Source organism: Tenrec ecaudatus, chromosome 12 (assembly GCF_050624435.1).
Source record: "Tenrec ecaudatus isolate mTenEca1 chromosome 12, mTenEca1.hap1, whole genome shotgun sequence".
NCBI lineage: Eukaryota > Metazoa > Chordata > Mammalia > Afrosoricida > Tenrecidae > Tenrec > Tenrec ecaudatus.
The window spans coordinates 113,499,792-113,520,557 of record NC_134541.1 but is presented as its reverse complement, the minus strand read 5'-3'; the positions used below and the strand labels follow the sequence as shown (position 1 = coordinate 113,520,557).

Here is a 20,766-nt window from a genome sequence, read left to right as displayed (position 1 = left end):
ACCTGTCACTCAGTTCTGTAATTTAACATCCCAGCCCCTCTCCATTCGGTCTGCTCCTCCCAGCCTCATTGCCACCACCACAACCCAAGCTGCCACCTTTCTCTGATATACATTTCTAAGTTATCGCGTCACCCCCATCATCTTGAGACCTAGAATCCTCCCATGGTCTCCAGGATGTTCTGTTGTCTGGACCATGCTCCCCTCACTCTCCTCCCATCTCTTGCTTCCTCACCGTGCCTCAGTCACAGCGTTTCTTTATCAGTGGCCCCAAATTCTCCTGTTCTTCCCATTGTGCACTTCCTCACATACCCTCCCTCTAGCAAACCCCTCCAGAATTTACACTGGACTCTTTACCCTCCTTGTGTCGCTAAGTCAATCCCAACCCCGGGTTTGCCCGTGTGTCAGTCCCACAGAGTTTTTTTTTTTTTTTTTCAGAAGTCGATCACCAGAGCTTTCATTTCAGGCGCCAGTGGGTGGACTTGAATCACCAATGTTGTGTGATCAGCCGAGCGCTTCACCATTTGTGCCACCAAGGGAGTTCTAAGGGCATCTCACGCCAAACACTCACTGCTGTGGAGTCCCATCATTGTAACTCTGTACAGGATTTCTGAAACTGTACATCTGTTTGCGGGCAGAGAGCCTCACTTTTCTTTTCAGAAGCAGGTGGCAAATTTGAACCACTGACCTCATGATTAGCAACCACCAGGACTTCTTAGGGAATGCCTCCTGGCCCTTTAACAGTCCCTTTGTAGCATTTCCCATTCATTCAACATTTATATGAGGAGGTATTTAGAGGTTGATGGGAACATTCTATTATCTTTTAATTCATTTTTCCCCACAAACTATTGAAGCCCCTTTCATGTGTATTTTAGAATATTTGGTCAATGAGTCTTCCCTTGAGTGTGTAGGTGTGATAGTAAAGGCTTCCTGTCAACTTGGGTAGGCCAAGATTTTCAGTGGGTTGGCTTAAAACCTAGCAATCTCTTTGAAGGTATAGCATGCTTCCAATATAAGTAGACACTGTGGGAAAGTTTACTTTGCTTTTTGATGAGCCTGGTTCATAAACCTCCAGTTCTTTGGACTTTAGCCAGTGGCTTACCCTATTGCCTACCAACCCTGGGAGTCATCAGCAGCCTTACCTGCCAATCTTAAATTCCGTTACCTTTTCAGTCAGAAGCTTGTTATTTTTCTGTTGATATTGAGCTCATCTGTATCTGAAACTGTGTGAGTTAAGAGAAACCTCCAGCCTGACATCTGACCCATGACTTAGAACATGTCTGCCTGTACAATTATGTGAGCCATTTATTTGATCCATCTATCTATGTATCTATGTACCTAAGTCTCTATCTATAACTGGTTTTGCTCCTTTAGGGAACGTAGCCTAAGACAGTGGACTAAAAAGGCAGGCATCTTTCTGTCTTCTCCAGCACTTTATTTCCTGTGCCTAGAGGGATGGATTTATTTGATGAAAGTTTAGGACGTTCTTGTGATGTGCCAAACCCTGCACTAGGTTCTAGGAACACAAAAAGAAATGTAGTCTCTGATTAGACTCTGGACAGCGCTCTAGCTACTAAAATACCTGTAGTCATCTTTTTAAAAGAAAAGACCTGATAAGCTTTCTAGCACATCCAGAATGTGTAAGCCTGTTTGGTAAATAAAAGATGAAAGAAATGGAGGGAAGGAAGCAGGGAGTGAAAAAGAGAGGGGAAGAAGAAAGGAGAGAAGGGAAAAGGGATGGGAGAAAGGGAAGGAGGGAGGAAGGAACACCAATGACTTTTATTGTGAACAACTGGAATAGTTTTTAGAAGAAGTGGTGATTGCTCTTGACCCCAATGGAGCCAAAATGATGACAGGAATTCTCAAGATGCATAAGCTTGTGAAGAATTCAGCTGCTGAGTAGGAGATGGGCTGGGGGACACGAGGAGAGAGATTGGTTGTAAGGAAAGAGTTCAAATGAAGGAAGAGCAAGCCTGAGCTGGTTGGCAGCAGTAGATGACTTCGAGAAATTTGAATGAAGAGTTGAATTAGGGAAGACCATTAACTAGTAACATTGTCAGAGATAGTGCTAGAAGTTGAGCCCATCGGGTCAAAAGGAACTCAAAATATGGCTGAAGAAGAACTGGCTTCTCAAAGTACAGTCAACCATTATGGAGCGAATGGAGTAAATAGCCTGTGGGAGGAAAGCCTTCAAGAGCCTTCGTTTGCTGATGCGGCAAGACTACACACGAGAAGACCAGCTTACAGAAATCCGCCAACATCTAATAACAATTGGAACTCGGAATGTACAAAGTTCGAACCTAGGAAAAGGGAAAGTCATAGGAAATGCAATGCATACAGATTGATATCCTAGGTAAAAGTGAGCTGAACTTGAACTGACATTGAATCAGAAATTCATATGATTTACTGTGATGGAATGATGCAATGAAGAGGAATGACATTGTACTCATCATCAAAAAGACATTTCAACCTATCCTGAACATAATACTGTCTGTGATAGGATTTATCTATTCAAATAGAGGAACATCCAATCGATAGAATTGTTTAAACTTAGGCACAAACCACTACAGCTAGTGATGAAGACATTAAAGAATTCGACCAGTCTTCACTCTGAAATTCATCAAACATTGAATCAAGGTGCATTGACGACTGTTGGCGATTGGAATGCAAAAGTTGGAAAGAAGAACATTAGTTTGAAAGTATAGTGTTGGTGATAGAAAGGAAGGTGGAGATTTCATGATAGAATTTTGCAAGACCAATGGTTTGTTCATCACAAATACCTCTTTTCAACAGTACAAGTGGCAACTCTACATAGGGACTTATCCATATGGAATACACAGGAGTCAAACTGATTACATCTGTGGGAAGAGACAATGAAGAAATTTAATAACAGCAGCTAAAATGAGGCCAGTGTCTCACTATGTAACAGACCACCAATTGCTCATGTGTAAATTCAGGTTGAAGCTAAAGAAAATGAAAACGAGCCCATGACACCCAAAATATGACCTAAGTCTATTCCACCTGAATTTAGAGACCATCTCAAGATCAAATTTGTTGCATTGAACACTAATGACAAAAGACCTGATGAACTGTGGAATGACTACTTCAAGAACATGATTCATGAAAAAAAGAAAAAGATAATTGAAAAGACGGGGCGGGGGGGATTATAAAAGTGGCCATCAGAAGAGACTCTAAAACTTGCTCTCAATTATAGGGCAGCTAAGGAAAATGGAAAACAATGAAATCAGAGAGTTAAGCAGAAAATCCCAAAGCTCCAGAAGACAAAGCCAGATATTATAATGAAATGTGCAAAGACCTAGAGTTAAGAAACCAAATGTATGTATGGATTGTGATAAGCGTTGTACAAGCCCCAATAAAATGACTTAAAAAGAAAAACGAAACAAACAAAAAGGAAGACAAAACTCAGCACATCTGAAACTACTCAAGAAAAAAATCAAGTCTCAAGTTGCAGAATCAAAAGATTCGATGGGAAAAATACTGAGCAATACAGGAAGCATTAAAAGAATATGGAAAGACTATAGAGTCACTGTACCAAAAAGAACTAGTCAACGTCCTACCATTCGAAGAGGCAGCATATAAATAAGAGCCAATGGTATTGAAGGAAGAAGTTCAATTGCCTGAAAAGTATCATCCAAAAACAAGGATTCCGGAATTGATGGAAGACCCATTGAGATGTTTCAGCAAACTGTGTTAGAATGGGCTCACCAGAGAAACAAATGCACTGAAATATGTAAAAGAAAGAGTTTTAGGTCAAAACATAATTGCATCTTAAGAAAACATCCCAGTCCAGTCCTGATCAAGTTCCTAAGTCCAATATTAGTCCATAAGTCCAATACTAGTCCAAAAATCCTTCTTCAGACTCACATGCAATGACGCAAAATTACTGGTAGGTGTAAAGTCTTGTGGATCCATTGGCGGTGGAAACATCTCAGCACTGGTGCGGGTCTGCACGTGGCTCTTCCATCTCTCAGTGTGGCGTCAACAGGTAGGTGAAGCAGAGAAAGAGTGTGGCCTGCCTCCAGGGAGAAAGAGGAAGTTTACCATCTGGCCGTGACCTGATTGACAGGCTAGACTCCACCCCCACACTTATTTATCAAGTTGACATGAAACTTTTATGTAACTACCACACTGATGAAGTAATGGAAGGACTTATTCATAAGCCAGGAAATTTGGAAGGCAGCTACTTAGCCAATTGACTAGAAGAGATCCACATTTGTACCCATTCCTGAGAGGGGTAATTTAACAGAATACTCAAAATATTGAACAATATCACTGATATTACATGCCAGCAAAATCTTGCTGAAGATAATCTAACAACAATTTCAGCAGTACATTGACAGGGAGCTGCCAGAGGTTCAGACCAAATTCAGAAAAGACCATGGAGTAAGGACTATCATTGCTGATGTCAGATGGATTTTGCCTGAAAGCAGAGAACACCAGAAATGTGTTTCCTTGTGTGATTTGAGAATGGATTTCCAGAACACTTTATTGTGCTCATGCAGAACATGTTCACGGACCAATGTGCAAACAGAAAAAGGGACTATTGCATGGTTTAAATTCAGGAAAGGTGTCCACCAGGGTTGGGTCCTCTCACCATATTTATTCAACCTGTATGCTGAGCAGATAATTAGAGAAGTTGGTGCACGTGAAGAAGAACTCTGCACCAGGATTGGAGGCTTCTGAACAACCTGAGCTACTCCAATTATAACCTTGCTTGCTGAAAATGAGGAGGGTTTGAAGCACTTCCTGATGGCTTGCAGGTTTTGGTATGAATTACAACACAATGATAAAAGCAAAACAAAAAGACCTCGCAACTGGACCCACAGGCAACATCATGATAGGCAAAGAAGAAAAGATTGAGGTTGTCAAGGGTTTCATCGTACTTAAATCCACAACTACTGCTCATGGAAACAATAGTCAAAAGATCAAATGACCCATTATGTTGGGTAAGTGTGCCACGCACAACCTCTGTACAGTGTTGAAAAGCAAGGACGGTACTTTGAGGACCATGTTTGAGGACCATGGTAGTATGCCTGGCCCACACCATGATATTCTTAAAGTCTCTTATGTATGTAAAATTTGGACATTGAGTAAGGAAAACAATACGAATCCAGCATTTGAATTATGGCGCTGTGGAAGAATATCGAAAGTACCATGGACTGCCAAAAGAGCAACAACAACAACAAAAATCTGCCTTGGCAGAAATACAGCAAGAATTCACCTTAGAGGCAAGGATGGGGAGACTTTGTCTCATATACTCTCAACCTCTTGTCTGAAGAGACCAGTCCCTGGAGAAGAACATCAGGCTTAGTAATACAGAGGCCCAGTGAAAAAAGAGCCAGGCCTTGAGCAGGATGAATTAACACAGTGGCTGCAAGAATGGGTTCAAAATTAATGGTGAGGAGGAGGATGGCAGTCAGAGCTGACTTGATGGTGCCTAACAGAAACACAACAGCAAGTATGTAGGGTTCGATTTGACCAAAAGAAACAGAATTCTACATACAAAGGCCTTCGCAAGACAGACTTATATTATCCCACTACATCAGAACACTGGAAACAGGCACCAAGAGTGATCTAACCATTCACTTCGGCAGTTAAAATGCTGCATCTCTTCCAGCACGGACTTCAACCTTTAGCATATTGGCTTTTCATATGCATGCTTGTGGTCTCAAAGTTTCAAACTGACCACAGCTCTAGGCATTATGACTACCTTCATAAAGAAGAAATGGAGGTGTGGAGGGTGAACCTAGGGCAGAGAGAGAGCAAATATGTTCTACAGGTATTCAGCAGATAGCCACTGATGCCTCGATGGCCAGGACGGTGCTGTAAGGCCACACTGAGCTGTCAGCGAAGCTGTAAAATCAGGTGCCTGACTGGCTTACAATAGTCATGCCTCAAGCCCTGGAGCTTGCATATTGCTCCTTTGAACAAAATCAAGATTCTGTTAGCAGGCGGATTGGCTGTGAGGTAGACAATCAGCAGTGTCTGTCACAGGGCAGGAGGTAGGCTTTGGTTTTATTCAAGCAGGCACTGTCAGAATGTAGAAAATGGCAGGAACCTCTTGGCTTCGGTGTTGCAGAAATTACTGCTTGCTCCAGCTGAGCCTGCTGCTCTTTGCTCATACTTCCCCAAGAAGATGATTATGCAGAACAGCAAGAGCCAACTGCTCTGAGCTTCTTGTTTCTCTGAATATTCTCGAGAAAGAAGGCTGCATTAATAATTTGTTTTCTTGGTATGGGCCATTCGGTTGCAAAGCGACATTCTAGTCATAGCACAATACTTCCCTTCCTCATTTACATTCACCGTTGGCTTAATTATGCTTTTCAATCAGAATACTTATTAATTTTATAGACCTACCTGGAAATTAAATTGGCTACATTTCTTTTGCTTGGTACCTTGAAAAATGTGTTTTTCCAAGCTGTTGCTGGAGCCCACTTTGGCCCTGTGCAATTTTTATTCCTCTTTAAGTTCATTTGCAAATAACACTGCCTTGGCTTAAAGGGTATTCGTCATCTCTGAGTCGGAGAAATGCTGCAAAATGTAGCCTAATTCAAAGCAAAATAGGAGGGCAACAGAGAAAACGGCCAAATGTTTTATTTTCTCATTGGGCGGGGGAGTCATTGAGTGAGGCATAAAACGTCCCTTTACATACAGTGAATCTGCCTTGCTCTATAGTGTGCTAAAAAAGTCATTGAACCTAAAAGTGCAAAAAGAACACGCAGCAGGGTCCTTCCCCACTGACCAGAGATAAGGGGCTACATGAGAACAGGTGGGTGGTGCATTCATAATTAAATACTTACTAAGTTGTATAATGTCCCAGGCAGAAGCGTGTATGAATACAATTAAACACGTTCCCAATGGTAATGGTGAGGGTTCTGTCAACTTGACTTGGCCTGGCTTGGCCAGGATCCCGAGTAGTTTGGCAGTAAAGCCACCCTCCCTCCATACTGTGACCTAACGTAAAGTAGCAAGCAGTTGTGGGAAGATTACTCAAGTCACAGACTGGTGATGTCTTCTTGGGGTGTGGCCTACTTCAAATATATAAATAAACACCGTAGGGAGTTCTCTCCTCTTTTTTCCTGCTGGCGTGGATCCTTCATCTGGTGTTTCGGGACTTGAGTCAGTGGCCTGCCATGTTGCCTGCCAACCCTGGGAACTGTCAGCAACCTGCTATGCTTCCTGTTAATCTTAGCTTCATTCGACTCAGCCTCCACCAGTCTGCTTCCCGATTGGTTGGACCCAGCAGCTGTGTGAGTTGGGAAGGGACTCAGCTTAGCATCCGACGCATAGACTTCAGCTCGCCCAGATTTGTCCACTTCTATGGTTCTGTGACCTGCTCTCTCTCGTTATAAATTTCTTTCTTCTACATATATGCGCCACTGGTTTTGCTTCTCTAGAGACCACAGGCAAACACATCTGCCTTTGAGAAAATCACATTGCTGTACAGTGTACACGTAATTACATAAGTATACAATGATAATGAATCATGATGGGTATTGTGATACCAAAAGGATAGGACACTGGGAAAGCAGGACTACAAACTCCTGGACTAAAACTCTAAGAGGGCAGGGACATATATATCTATGCTCTACCACTAGCAGTCTACAGCCTCGTCCAGCATGATCCCTCTATGCACTACCCAGTACACAACCAAGAGAAATGGCCCGGCTTTCATTGTCAAAAAGGACGTTGCAAAATCAGTCATGAAGCACAATACTGTCTGTGAAAGGATTGTCTCTATCCATCTGAAAGGAAATCCAATCAATATGACTATTGTTCAAATGTATGTATCAACCATAAATGCTAGTGATGAAGAAATTGAAGGATTTCCCCAAAAACTTTGATTGGAAGTTGATCAAACATGCAATCAAGATACAATGATAATTCTTGGTGATTGGAATGCAAAAGTCAGCAACAAAGAGGAAGGAGCAGTATTTAGAAAAATATAACCTTGCTGATAGAAATCATGCTGGAGATCACATAATAGAATTTTGCAAAACCAATGTCTTGCTCACAGCAAATATATTTTTCAACAACACAAATGGAGTTGAGATGTTCTCTGTTCTTGATATGTTCTCCAAATTCAGGGGGTGACAGACCCAGGTCATGTTTTGGGTCTTATAGATTTGTTAGAATTTTTTCAGCTTTAATTAGAACTTATAAATGAACAATAGATGGTTTATTCCACAGTCAGACCCTGCCCTGGTTTTAGGTGCTGACATTGAGTTTCCCCATCATCTTTTCCCACAGTTGTAGTCAACTTGATTTCTGTGTATTCCATCTGGAGAACAGAGTTGACACATTGAACACTAATGACAGAAGACCTGATGAGGTGTGGGAGGACATAAAAAACATTGCTGAAGAAAGCAAAAAGTCATTCAAAAGTCAGGAGAGAAATGAAAGATCAAAGTGGATGTCGGAAGAGACTCTAAAACTTGCTTTTAATCATAGAGTAATTAAAGCAAATGGAAGAAAGGATGAAGTCAACTGAATGGAAAACTTCAAAGGGTGGCTAGAGAAGATAAAACCACATATTATGAAATATGCAAAGACTTAGAAATAGACAACCAACAGGAAAACACACTCAGCATATCGGAAACTGAAAGAACTCAAGAAAAATATCAAGCCTCAAGTTGCAATATTGAAAGATCCTATAGGCAAAAAATATTTAATGATACAGGAAGCATCAAAATAATATGGAAAGAATACACAGAGTCAATGTGCCAAAAAGAACTCGTTATCCCTCCATTTCAAGGGGTTGCATAGGAGCAAGGACCAATGGTGCTGAAGGAAGAAGTTCAAGCTGCACTGAAAGCATTAGCCAAAACCCAAACTTCAGGAATTGATGGAATATCAATGAAAAAATTAAGAACTAGAACCCACTCATCTAAACCAGGAAATTTGGAAGACACTTGGCCAGTTGACTGGAAGAGATCCATATTTGTACTCAATCCAAAGAAAGATGATGCAGCAGAACACTGAAACTCTAGAACGGTTTCACTGATAAACACATGCAAGTCAAATTGTGTTGAAGATTGTCCAACAACGATTGTAGCAGTACATTGACAGGGAGCTGCCAAGAGGGCCGGGCCGGATTCAGAAAAGGGAGTGGAACAAGGGATATCATTGCTGATGTCAGATGAGGTTGCTTTAAAGCAAAGAATCCCAGAAAAGTGTTTACTTGTGTTTTATTGACTATGCCAAGGCATTCTACTGTATGGATCAGAACAAAGGATGGATAGCCTGGAGAAGAATGGGAAATCCAGAACACTTCCTTGTGCTCCTGCAGACTTGTACACAGTTTGAGAGGCAGTTGTGTGAACAGAACAAGGTAATACTGCTTGGTTTAAAATCAGGAGTAGTGTGCCATAGGGCTGTCTCATGTCATCATACGTACTCAATCTGTATGCTGAGCAAATAATCAGAGCAGCTAGATTCCATGAAGAACAGTGTAGTATCAGGATTAGAGGAAGGCTTTATTAAAAACTCCTCGTGCGACAGACAGCCACCTCTCCCATTCCCATGCAGACCCAGCCACATTTCCAGACACGATAATGAGGGTCAGAGTGAACGGATTCAGCCGCATTGGGAACCTGGTCACCAGGGCTTCTTTCAATTCTGGCAAAGTCGATGTTGCTGCCATCAAGGACCCCTTCATTGATCTGAACTCCATGGTCTACATGTTCCAGTATGATTGCACCCATGGCAAGTTCAATGGCACTGTCAACGCTGAGGGTGGGAAGCTTATCGTCAATGGGAAGGCTATATCCATCTTCCATGAGCGAGATCCCACCAACATCAAGTGGGGTGAGGCTGGTGCTGAGTATGTCATGGAGTCCACTGGTATCTTCACCACCTCAGAGAAGGCTGGGGTTCACTTGAAGGGCAGTGCCAAAAGGGTGATCATCTCTGCCCCTTCTGTCAATGCCCCCGTTTGTGATGGGCGTGAACCATGAGAAGTATGACAACTCCCTCAATTGTCAGCAATGCCTCCTGCACCACCAACTGCTTAGCCCCCTGGCCAAGGTCATCCATGACAATTTTGGCATCATGGAAGGACTCATGACCACAGTGCATGCCATCACTGCCACCCAGAAGACCATGGATGGCCCCTCTGGGAAACTGGCATGATGACAGTGGGGCTGCCCAGAACATCATCCCCGCATCTACTGGTGCTGCCAAGACTGTGGGCAAGGTTATCCTAGAGCTGAATGAGAAACTGACTGGCATGGCCTTCCGTGTCCCCAGCCAAAATGTGTCCGTCGTGGATCTCCCCTGCCATCTGGAGAAAGCTTCCAAGTAAGATGACATCAAGAAGGTGGTGAAGCAGGTGGCCGATGGTCCCCTAAAGGGCATCCTGGGCTACACTGAGGACCAGGTTGTCTCCTGTGACCTCAAAAGTGACCCCCACTCTTCCACCTTTGATGCTGGGGCTGGCATTGCCCACAACGACCACTTTGTCTAGCTCATTTCCTGGTATGACAATGAATTTGACTACAGCAATGGGTGGTGGACCTCATGGTCCACATGGCCTCCAAGGAGTAAGAGCCCCCCTGGACCAGCAGCCCCAGCAACAGCACTGGAGGAAGAGAGGCTCTTGGGTGTTGGGGAGTCTTTGCCCCCAATTCAATCCCCCAACATACCGAGAATATAACATCCAGACCCCCTGAAGGAAGGGGAGGGGCTTAGAGAGCCCGACCTTGTCATGTACCATCAATAAAGTATACTGTACCCAGAAAAAAAAAAAACCTGAGATATGCAGGTGACACAACCTTGCTTGCTGGAAATGAGGTCTTGAAGCACTTGCTCATAAGGATCAAGGATTGCAGTGTTCAGTATGGATTACAACTCAATGTAAAGAAGACCAAATTCCTCACAACTGGACCAATAGGGAGCTTCATGATTAATGGAGAAAATGTCGAAGTTCTCAAGAATGTTGTCTTGCTAAGATCCACAGTCAATCCTCATGAAACAGCAGTCAAGAGATCAAAAGGTAATTTGCATTAGGTAAATCTGCTGCCCAAGACCTCGTTAGGACACTGAAAAGGCAGACTTACTGTGAGGACTAAGGCGTGCCTGACCCAAGCCCTGGTATCTTCAATTCCTCATATGCAGGTGAAAGTTGGAAATTAAATAAAGAAGTCGGAAGAACTGATCAACTTGAATGGCGGTGCTAGAGAAGAGTATTGAAAACACCATGGACTTGCTGAGAGGACAAACGGAACTGTCGTGGAAGAACACGGCCAGAGTGCTCCTTGGAGGCCAGGACAGAGAGACTTTGTCTTGCATACTTTGTACATGTTGTCAGGATAGACCAGATCCTGCAGCAGGACCTCATGCTTGGTAAAGTAGGGGGGTAGCCGAAAGAGGAAGACCCTGAAGGAGATGAACTGATACCACGGCTGCAATAATAGGCTCAAATAGGTGAATAATTATGAGGATGGTGCAGGACCAGGCATTGCTTCATTCTGTTGTGCGTGAAGTCACTATGGGTCGGAACCCACTGTATGGCACCTAACAACAAGTTTAGTACTTGGCATGTAAATGCTTGATAATCAGTTGAGTTGAATTGGATTAAAATGGGGCGAGCCTGGTGGTAGGCATCAAGTAATGCTAGCGTTGTAGACTGAGCACCACTTCCGAATTTGGCCTATTCTACTCCCCATTGACTCGCTTTATTCCTCTCCTTTGTCTCACATGTTTGGGACATGTCTCCCTGGAGGAGAACATCATGCTTGGAAAGAAAAGGGACAGAAAAAAAAGGGGGGGGGGATGATCCTTGTAATCATTAAGTTCTGTGCCAGCTTGGCTGGGCTAGAATTCTCCCGTGATGTGATCAAACGTAATGTGATCAACTCTATTATGAGATCTTCTGTTGTAATCAATTCTATTATGGGATATTCTGAGCAGCCAAGAAGTTGTGGTATGAATCGAGTGTTACTTCTTTACTTAGGCCGTAGCCTTAATACAATGGAAAGGAATTTTCATCAGGGGTGCGGCCTACTCATATAAGTTGACGCACTGGGGGAGCTAGTTGACTTCTTGCTGGTTCAGATCCTGCTCCTGACTTATTGACCCACAAACTCTGGGAGCTACCAGCAGCAGCCCACTATCTTACCTGCCAGCTGTAGACTTATCCAATTCCGCAGCCACATGCCTGACTTTCTGACCTTGGGTTTCTCTGCCTCTGCCTCCATCAGCCTGTGGTCTTCGTTCTTTGGCTTCCTGCTCCCTAGTTCATCTCTCTGCTTCCTGATTCATTGGCCCCAGCCATTATAGCCTCAGAAAAATCTCCAACTTAACATCTGACCCATGAACTTGAATCAGAACATTTGCTCAATTGTGTGAGCCACTTTCTTTTCTCTCTCTTTCTCCATCCACCCATCCATCCATTTCACTGATTTTATTTCTCTAGAAAACCCAGTCTAATAGGTTTCTAGTGAAGCAAAACTGTAAGGACTAATGCTCAAAATCTGTTATCAGGTTTATTTAGACCTAAAAGCAGGAGACCTCTGCCTCTGTTAGTCCAGATAAGTCTGCCTTTGTTAGGCACGAGGTGGAAATGTTACTGTCTATACTATCGCTGTGGATACATGAGGTGTTGTTGAGAAATGAAACTCTGAGTAATCTTGTGCTCGATTATCTTTATGCAGTTTTTCTTTGTTTTCAGGATAAAAGGTTTAGGGAATCTGGATCGTTGGTACTAGTTACAATAGACAAACTGGTAAAGGAAAGAGATAAGGTCAGGGCTTTAGAGACATAGCTCAAAATCACATAAAAACCTCCCAAGTTTCCATTTGTGCCACGAAAGGAAGGTTTCCATCGCCTCTAGTAACAGCACTGCCATGGCTGAAAAATAAACCTAGAGTCTTATAATAAGTGACTGAATTACGATGTCAACTAGAATGGTGCTGGTGTTCAAGTAAGGGCATTGACAGGGAAGAAACAGGGGCCCTGAAACTTGAGATGGGGACATATAGGCAGCCGGGAACATCAAGACCCTAAATCCCTTGGATCGCTTCAGTCAAAAGCACCAGCCCTTCCATCTGAAGAGAGTAATACAATGCACTGTTAGTAAAACCATTGTCCCCTCCACCTCCACCCACACTCGAGGAGACTAGCCCAAACGTGGATGCTGATGTGGTATCTGGGGATGTACCTGGAGCATTGCCTGAGGCAGATGCCTTGCAAGAAACTGTGTAGTTTCCAGGAAGCACCTCACCACCCACATTGCTTCTAGTTCTATAACTAGACTTAAGTCTCAATGAGCGCCGAAAAGTGAAGGACAGATGGTAACCCTGGAAGAAGTATGCTATTCCACTAAAGAGCTGCCAGAGTTCTTAAATATGTACTGACAGGAACCTAGAGACAATTTGTAGAGATGAAGGGTGTGGGATAATGGTTCAAGGACCATAAGGTTGGATCTGTGTGCGAACCCACTAAGCACAGCTTCTTCATGGAATGTTTTGGTTTGAGAGATTAGGAGCAGATCTAATAGCTGACTTGTTTGGTTTGCTGAAGCATGGGTTGTGGGGTGAACTGAGGTAAACCCAGTGGGAGTTGCAGATGTACCTTGGCAAACTGTAGAAGGAGGTATCCAAACGCGTAGGGAAGTTGGCATGTTATAATGGGCTTCTCCGGATAGTCTCACACACAGGCCCTACCCGAGAATCCAGCTTGCAGTATAACAACGTGGAACACGCTTGTGAGGGAGCCCTGACGTCTCTGAAGACACTGTGGTTGCTATTTCATGGACTCCATTTTGACATTGGAAACCACCCTGAATGAAGATGCCTTACTGCCGTGGGGCTGATGGAGCTGAATGGTGGGAGTGGTCAAGTGCTAGCCCTCAATTGACAGAGAAATGGTGGATGTGGTGACTGTGATGGACTGCACGGTCAAATGGCTAATCAGAATAGCCTGACTTGTGTGGTGTTTGCTATTTAGGCACGGTGTCCTTGGATGTGAAATAGATGGGAAATCTATATATTTGCGTGATCTGTACATGTGGAAGGATGCTAGATCAGGTGAATGGCCGTCTGATTCAAATCACCAGAACAGAGGGTCACGACCCGTCCATCAATTTCCATAACTGAGCCGTTTTGCAGTCTCACCACCCCTGGATGAAGGGTGGGAAGTTCCCTTTGAGGAAGGACTCCACTATACCAGCAAATGAGTATACTGCTCGTCTTTCTCTCAGCCTTTCCCAAAGAGATCTGCCCCCTTCTACAACAGTGACTGTCGACTGGAGAAACGGAAATATCGCTGTTTGTAGGATACTGGCTTCGAATTGACATTACATCCAGGAGACCCCAAACATTTTGAGAGCGTAGCACTCACTGAACCCACTGTGTCTCTGCACCCATCCTGCAGTCATTTCCCGCAGTCACTGACCCCACTGTGTCTCTGCACCCATCCTGCAGTCATTTCCCCAGTGCTGGAATGCATTGCTGGAAGACAGTCTCAAAAGCTTTCCGAACTCCCAGATTTAATCCCTGACATGTGGCATACAGGTTATCATGGTTGGAAAAGCAAATGGAAGCCACTAGAACTCCCTAGGAAACTATTCCACCAAAAGGAATGCCATCTTCTTGGAGGGATTGTGGAGATCAGAGTCGTCCCTCAGAAGGTGAAGGGTGCAGTGGTGGTGACTCCCACCACACCCCATCTAACATGTCTGCTTGGGCTGCACACAAACCCCAGATGGATGTTGGAGAATGACAGCGACTTATTGCAAACATAGCCAGCTGCTGACTCAAAGTGCAGCTGCTGTTCGAGATGAGATCTCATTGCTTGAGCAAACGAATGCTTCTCCTGGTACCTAGTATTGCACTATTGACCTGGCCAATGCGCTTTTCTCAATTCTGCTCCGAAGAACCACCAGAAACGGTTTGCCTTCAGCTGGAAAAGCCAATACGATACTTTCATGACCTACCTTCAGAATTGTACCAACTCTCTAGCACTAAATCATAATCTAGTCTACAGGGACCTTGATGGCCTTTACCTCTCACACAAATGGCACACTGGTCCCTTACATTGATGACCTTATGCTGTTGGACCTAGGATAGAAGTACCATTTGTGAGGATGGCACAGGGCCTGGCGGTGTTTCACTCAGTTGTCCATAGTATCGCTATGGGTTGGAGCTGAGTCAATGACATCTGATCACACCACCACCAACAATAACTCAGACCTCTGTATCAGGAGACTCATAAAGCTGATAGTTTTGAGTCGGGCCCAGAATAAGGAGAAGGCTTTCCAACAGATTCAGGCTAATATGCAAGCCACTCTGACACCTGGGCCCTATGCTAGAGAGCATCTAATGCCGTGTTTGCAATCCTCTATTGGTGAATCACAATGCAGACCTTCAGGATTTAAGGCCCAATCTCTGCCATCCTCCAAAGACAAGTATTCCCTTTTTGAGAAGCAGGTTTTGCCTGGGTACTGGGGCTTAGTAGAGACAGAATGACTCATTGTGGGCCAACAAGTCACCAGGTGACCTGAACTGCCCAGCATGAACTGGTGTTCTCAGAGCCAGGGTCATAAAGCTGAATGTGGACAGAAGCACTCCATCATTAAATGGAAGCAGCATAGATGAGATTGGGCTTGAGCAGGACCTGTTGGTGTCAAGTTAGCTGCGTTAAGAAGTGGCCCAAATGTCTATGGTCTCCACTCCTGTCATGGTGCCACCCTGCTACCAGGCTGCACCTATGGCCTTCTGAGGCGTTCCTTATGATCAGTTGACTGAGGAAGAGAACACGTGTGCTTGGCTCACAGATGGTTCTGCACACGATGCAGGTACCACTTGAAAGTGAATAGCAGCAATACAATGTGTGGGACTTTCTTAAAGGACAGCAGCGAAAGGAACTGCTTCTAATGGGCAGAACTCCAAGTGGTCTTTCTGGCTATTCATTTTACTTGGAAGGAGCAATGGCGAACTATAAGATTGTATTCATGGGTGGTGGCCAATAGTTTGGCTGAGTGGTCAGGGACTTGGAGGGAGCATAACTGGAAAATTGTGGTGGCCAGGAGGTAGGGGAAGAAGGATGTAGATCGGCTTCTCTGGTTGAGCCAAGGTGAAGATGTTGGTGTCTCATGTGTGTGCTCACCCAAGAGGGACCTCTCCAGAGAAAGCTTTTAACAGTCAAGTGGCTGGGATGATAATTCGGTGGAAATCAGTCATTCTCTTTCCCCAGCCACTCCAGTCGTTGTCCAATGGGCACATGAACAAAGTGACCCTGGTGACAGGCATGGAGGTTACCGGTGGGCCCAGCAGCATGGACGTCCACTCACCAAGGCTGACTTGGCTCCTGCCACTGCCGAATAGCCAGAGGGAAGGCAATGAGCCCAGGCTCATGGGATCCATTGGTCCTACGTGCTCCTGACATCTACATTAATTGCTCTTGTCTCATGGTTAGGTTGTAAGAATTAGTGAAGATGACATTCATGAAGTGCTAATACAGTGCCGAGCACACCGTGCCCAATAAAAGTGAGCTGTTATCATCACCATTGTCTTTACCTTATTTAGAAAACGTCATGATTGCCCCTTTATTCTTTAGTCTTCTTTATCTTGCTTCCCACAATTCTTTTGAGAATTCATTAAAAGTGGAACAATGGGTATCGAATGAGAAATATTTTTAAATGGTAGGTTTCGAACAATGTTGGTGTAAGCAAGCAAACCTTAGGGGGAAAAGCACAAAAGAAGTCGGCCATCAAAAGCACAAGGAGCATGATGAGGGCAATGAATGTACAGATGTGCTTTATACAATTGAGGTATGGATGCATTGTGATAAGAGTGGTATGAGACCTGATGCAAGGGGCTTAAGTGGAGAGCAAATGCTTTGAGAATGATTGGGGCAGGGAATGTATGGATGTGCTTTATACAATTGATGTATGTATATGTATGGATGGTGATAAGAGTTGTATGGGTCCCTAATAAAATGTAAAAAAAGAAAAGAGGAGAAAAAAATGATTAGGGCAAAGACCGTACAGATGTGCTTTATACAATTGATGTATGTATATGTATGAACTGTGATAAGAATTGTATGAGCCCCTAATAAATTGTTAAAATAAAAAAAAAAAGAGTGGTATGAGCCCCTAATCAAATGATTTAAAAAGTAATAAATAAAAAGCTGTGAGGCAGAAAAAATTAATAAAATAAAATATGCCAACCCCCCCAAAAAAAGAGAATAAAAAATAAAAATAAATAAAAAGACAAAAGTACAAGGACATCTTCATGCAATTGTCGCAAACTATGAAAAGTATCAATTGATCACACCGCAGCCTACGGGCATTTCTTCCTGTTATCGAGAGAGTTCTGTAGCTTGATTGTGGTGATGGGTGCAGGAGGTCAACGACGCACCACAAAAAGAAGTTAATCTAAACATGTACAAAATTCAAATACGATCGGAGTTTTGTTGTGGTTAGATGCTCTGGTCAACCCGGGTCACTGGAACAAAAGGTGGCTCACTCCTTCACCATCTTCATGATCTTGGGAACTCAGCAGTTCATTGTTTCAGTCACTGTGCGTTTTGAATGGCTTACACACAAAGGGCTCGCCTTCCTGCACCTTTTCAGACAGTATTCTATTGTGATCTGCAGGCTTTTCATTGATTGGTTTTCAGCGGGGGCTCCAGTCTTGTTTTCCTAATGTGTCTTAATTTGGAAGCTCCAATGCAACCTATTCACCTTGAGTGACCCTGCTGGTACTTCAAATATCAATGGTATAGCTCCCAGCGTCACCACAGCACACAGGCTGCCACAGTAAGACAAACCGACAGATAGAGGTGGCTGTGAAGTTCAGGTTAATGGTAATGTACCAATGTCAGTTTCCCGATTTTAATGGCATCTATGGTCATGGGGGAAGATGGAGGAAGTTTACCCAGAAATCCTCTTTTTATTGTTCTTATGAGTCTAAAATAAAACTTAAGAAAATTGAAGGGTGATATTATTAAGAAAAAATTCAACGCCCACATAACAATACTGAATGATTCTCACTCTCACTGCCATTGAGTCAATTCTCATGCATAGCAACCCTATAGGAGCTAAGCTGCCCCTGTGAGTTTCTGAGATGGTAACTCTTCTTGGGAATAGAAAGCCTCGTCTTTCTCCTGCTGAGCGCCAGGTGGTTTCAAACTGCGGACCTTGCTTAACCCAACATGCCACCAGAGTGACTACAAGGTACAAAATTAGAAGATTGTTTTCTGTAAAGATTACTGCCAAGGAAACTGTATGAGGCAGTTCTACTTTATCACAGGGTCTTTCTATGAGTTGGTACTGACCCACTGCCACCCAATAACAACTAGTGGGGGGGGGGGAGGAGAAGAAATTCCCGTTTTTTCCTGTCAATTTAGCCACAGCATCAAAATATGGTGGGTTGACTCCAGTGGGAAGAGATTGAATACCTTCAAATGAGCACCAGGAAGCGACTGACTCACACCTCACACCACCATGACAAGGAAGGGCAGCAGGGGCTGCATGAGTGTAGGCAGCTCTGTGAGACTATCCTGGTGTGGGGCATGGGGCATGGTCTGCAAGGCAGGTCCGGAGAGAGAGTCAGGAAGAAAGGGGTTTGCATAAGCAGGCAAAGTGTGGGTGCTGGAGAACATCGGTGGTGATGGCAGTGCTCTTTCTCACTCACCTCATCACCAGACCATGCTGCAGACTCCCTCCTCTACTTCCCAGTGTCCGTGAAGAATGCAAAGGGGTGAAGAGCCCATCAGTGGCATGCTTGACTTTTGAGATGAGGATGAGGAAGAGGATGATGAGGAGATGGAGGCAGAAGAAGAGGCTGGAAGCAAACACATATATGGCCCATGTGTATCAGGCATTGTTCTAAGCATGCTTCAGTCTCTTATTCAGAGAAACCTCACAAATACCTGAGGTCCCATCCTACCCCACTGATGGGCCACTTCTGGCTCCTAACAAGCCTGAAGGACAAGCTAGAACTTCCGCTGTGGGTTTATGGCAGTGGAAAAGGTTCATCTTGTTCCCCTGGAGTATCCGGTGGGTGTCAGCTGCTGACCTTGGGATTGGCCAATACAAGGCATAAACCACTACACTCCCAGGGTTGCCCTCCTCTATAAGGTAAGAATGATGTTCACCATTTGCAAATAAACCATTAAGGTGCTGAGCAATCAAGGTGCTCCTGCATACTTCATATAGTTTTACTTGATTTTTCTCACAGCCGGTCCTAGAAGGTGGCTCCTGTTAGCCACTGTCCAGGCGGCCCTTGACTCAAGGTGTGTGTTAGTCTGGGTACTTTAGAGCAAGAAGTCCACAGAAACTCATGTATAAGAGAGAGTTTTATATAAAGGGTAAGCGCACATCAAGAAAACATCCCAACCCAGTGCTGCCCAAGCCCACAAGTCCAACATGAATCTATTAACCCATATGTTTGACACCAATCCACAAAGCTCTCCTCCATCTCACAAAACAGAGGCAATGATGCCGACTGCAGGAGGAAAGCTGAGTCAGTGAATGTGTAAGCACCTCAGCACTGGCAGAGGTCTACACATGGGTGCTCCAGCACCCAAGGCCGCATCAGGGTAGGTCCATGCAGCTTCTCCTTAGGGTTGTCTTGCAAGAAGTGAGCCTTATCAGCTGGAGCAGGGAACTGGCTAAGGCAGCTGCACCCTGATCCGACCATCACAAAGCAAGAGACCCGAGAACTAGAAAGGTGAGGCTCACGGAACCATTTATCTCTCCGCCCTTCAATTAACCCCACATGTGTTCATCAGCTAGGTTGGCACAACAAACTATAACTCAATCCACCCCTTGCCAACTTGGCACCTATCATCATTCTTTGGCCTCATAATTGCAATTAAGTAACACCTACACCTTAATCCTATAATCCTGTGAATATGTTCCACCACCTATGGAAATTTGTAAGCCAACCACCTCATGCCTTTATTCCCCCAATTTTAGGTATCTAATTTATCTATTGCCCACTTACATCAACCTAGTGCTCTGAGGAGACAATCATTTTCCAACATGAAGAATCTTCATTCCAGTTGGAACCTTGTGAAGTCTGCATCCATAGCAAAGTCAAATCCAGACAGGCCATCCACAAAGTCAGCAACAATATGCACCAGTTCACAGGTTCAAAAATCTCCATCTTATCAGGTTCTGGTCAACTCAATGTGGGTTGCCTCACTCAGCCTCCACAGGGTGCCCATTGGTCACCTTGCCTTTAGACCATGGGCTCTCACCAACACTCAACAAGCCTAGCCCCCTCATGCTAGGTCATGAACTTTAGACCAGTCAACCCGCTCTCATCTTTTTCCTATAAACCAAGTCCACAGGTGTCAGTAGCCAAACTTAACCTGTCTCTTAATTGCTGCATTTCTCCTACTTCCACTCAACAAGTAGATCCAGGTGGTCACCTAGCAAGCATTTTGGCCTGCTTTCAGGCTCCCTTTAACATTCAGGAAGTGAACCTTACCAGCTGGAGAAGGGAACTGGCTAAGGCAGTTGCACCCTCGTCCGACCATCACAAAGCAAGAGACCCGCGAACTAGAAAGGCGAGGCTTACTGAGCCATTTATCTCACCACCCTTTAACTAACCCCACGTGTGTTTATTGGCCAGGTTGGCACAATAAACTTTTAAGTGACTCAAGGTGACACACAGAGTCATGGTGACACATCACACAGTGATCATCATGGTTTCAGAAGTAGATGGCTGGGCCATTCTTCCCAGTCAGATTAGTCTGGAAATTCTGCTGAAAGCTGGTCAGCATTATAGCAACATG

General features: G+C 44.2%; 1 pseudogene; it reads left to right on the top strand.

Moving 5' to 3' along the window:
- The first annotated feature begins 9,572 nt into the window (after positions 1-9,572).
- On the top strand, positions 9,573-10,563 carry LOC142423125 (glyceraldehyde-3-phosphate dehydrogenase-like; annotated as a pseudogene).
- The last annotated feature ends 10,203 nt before the right edge of the window (positions 10,564-20,766 follow it).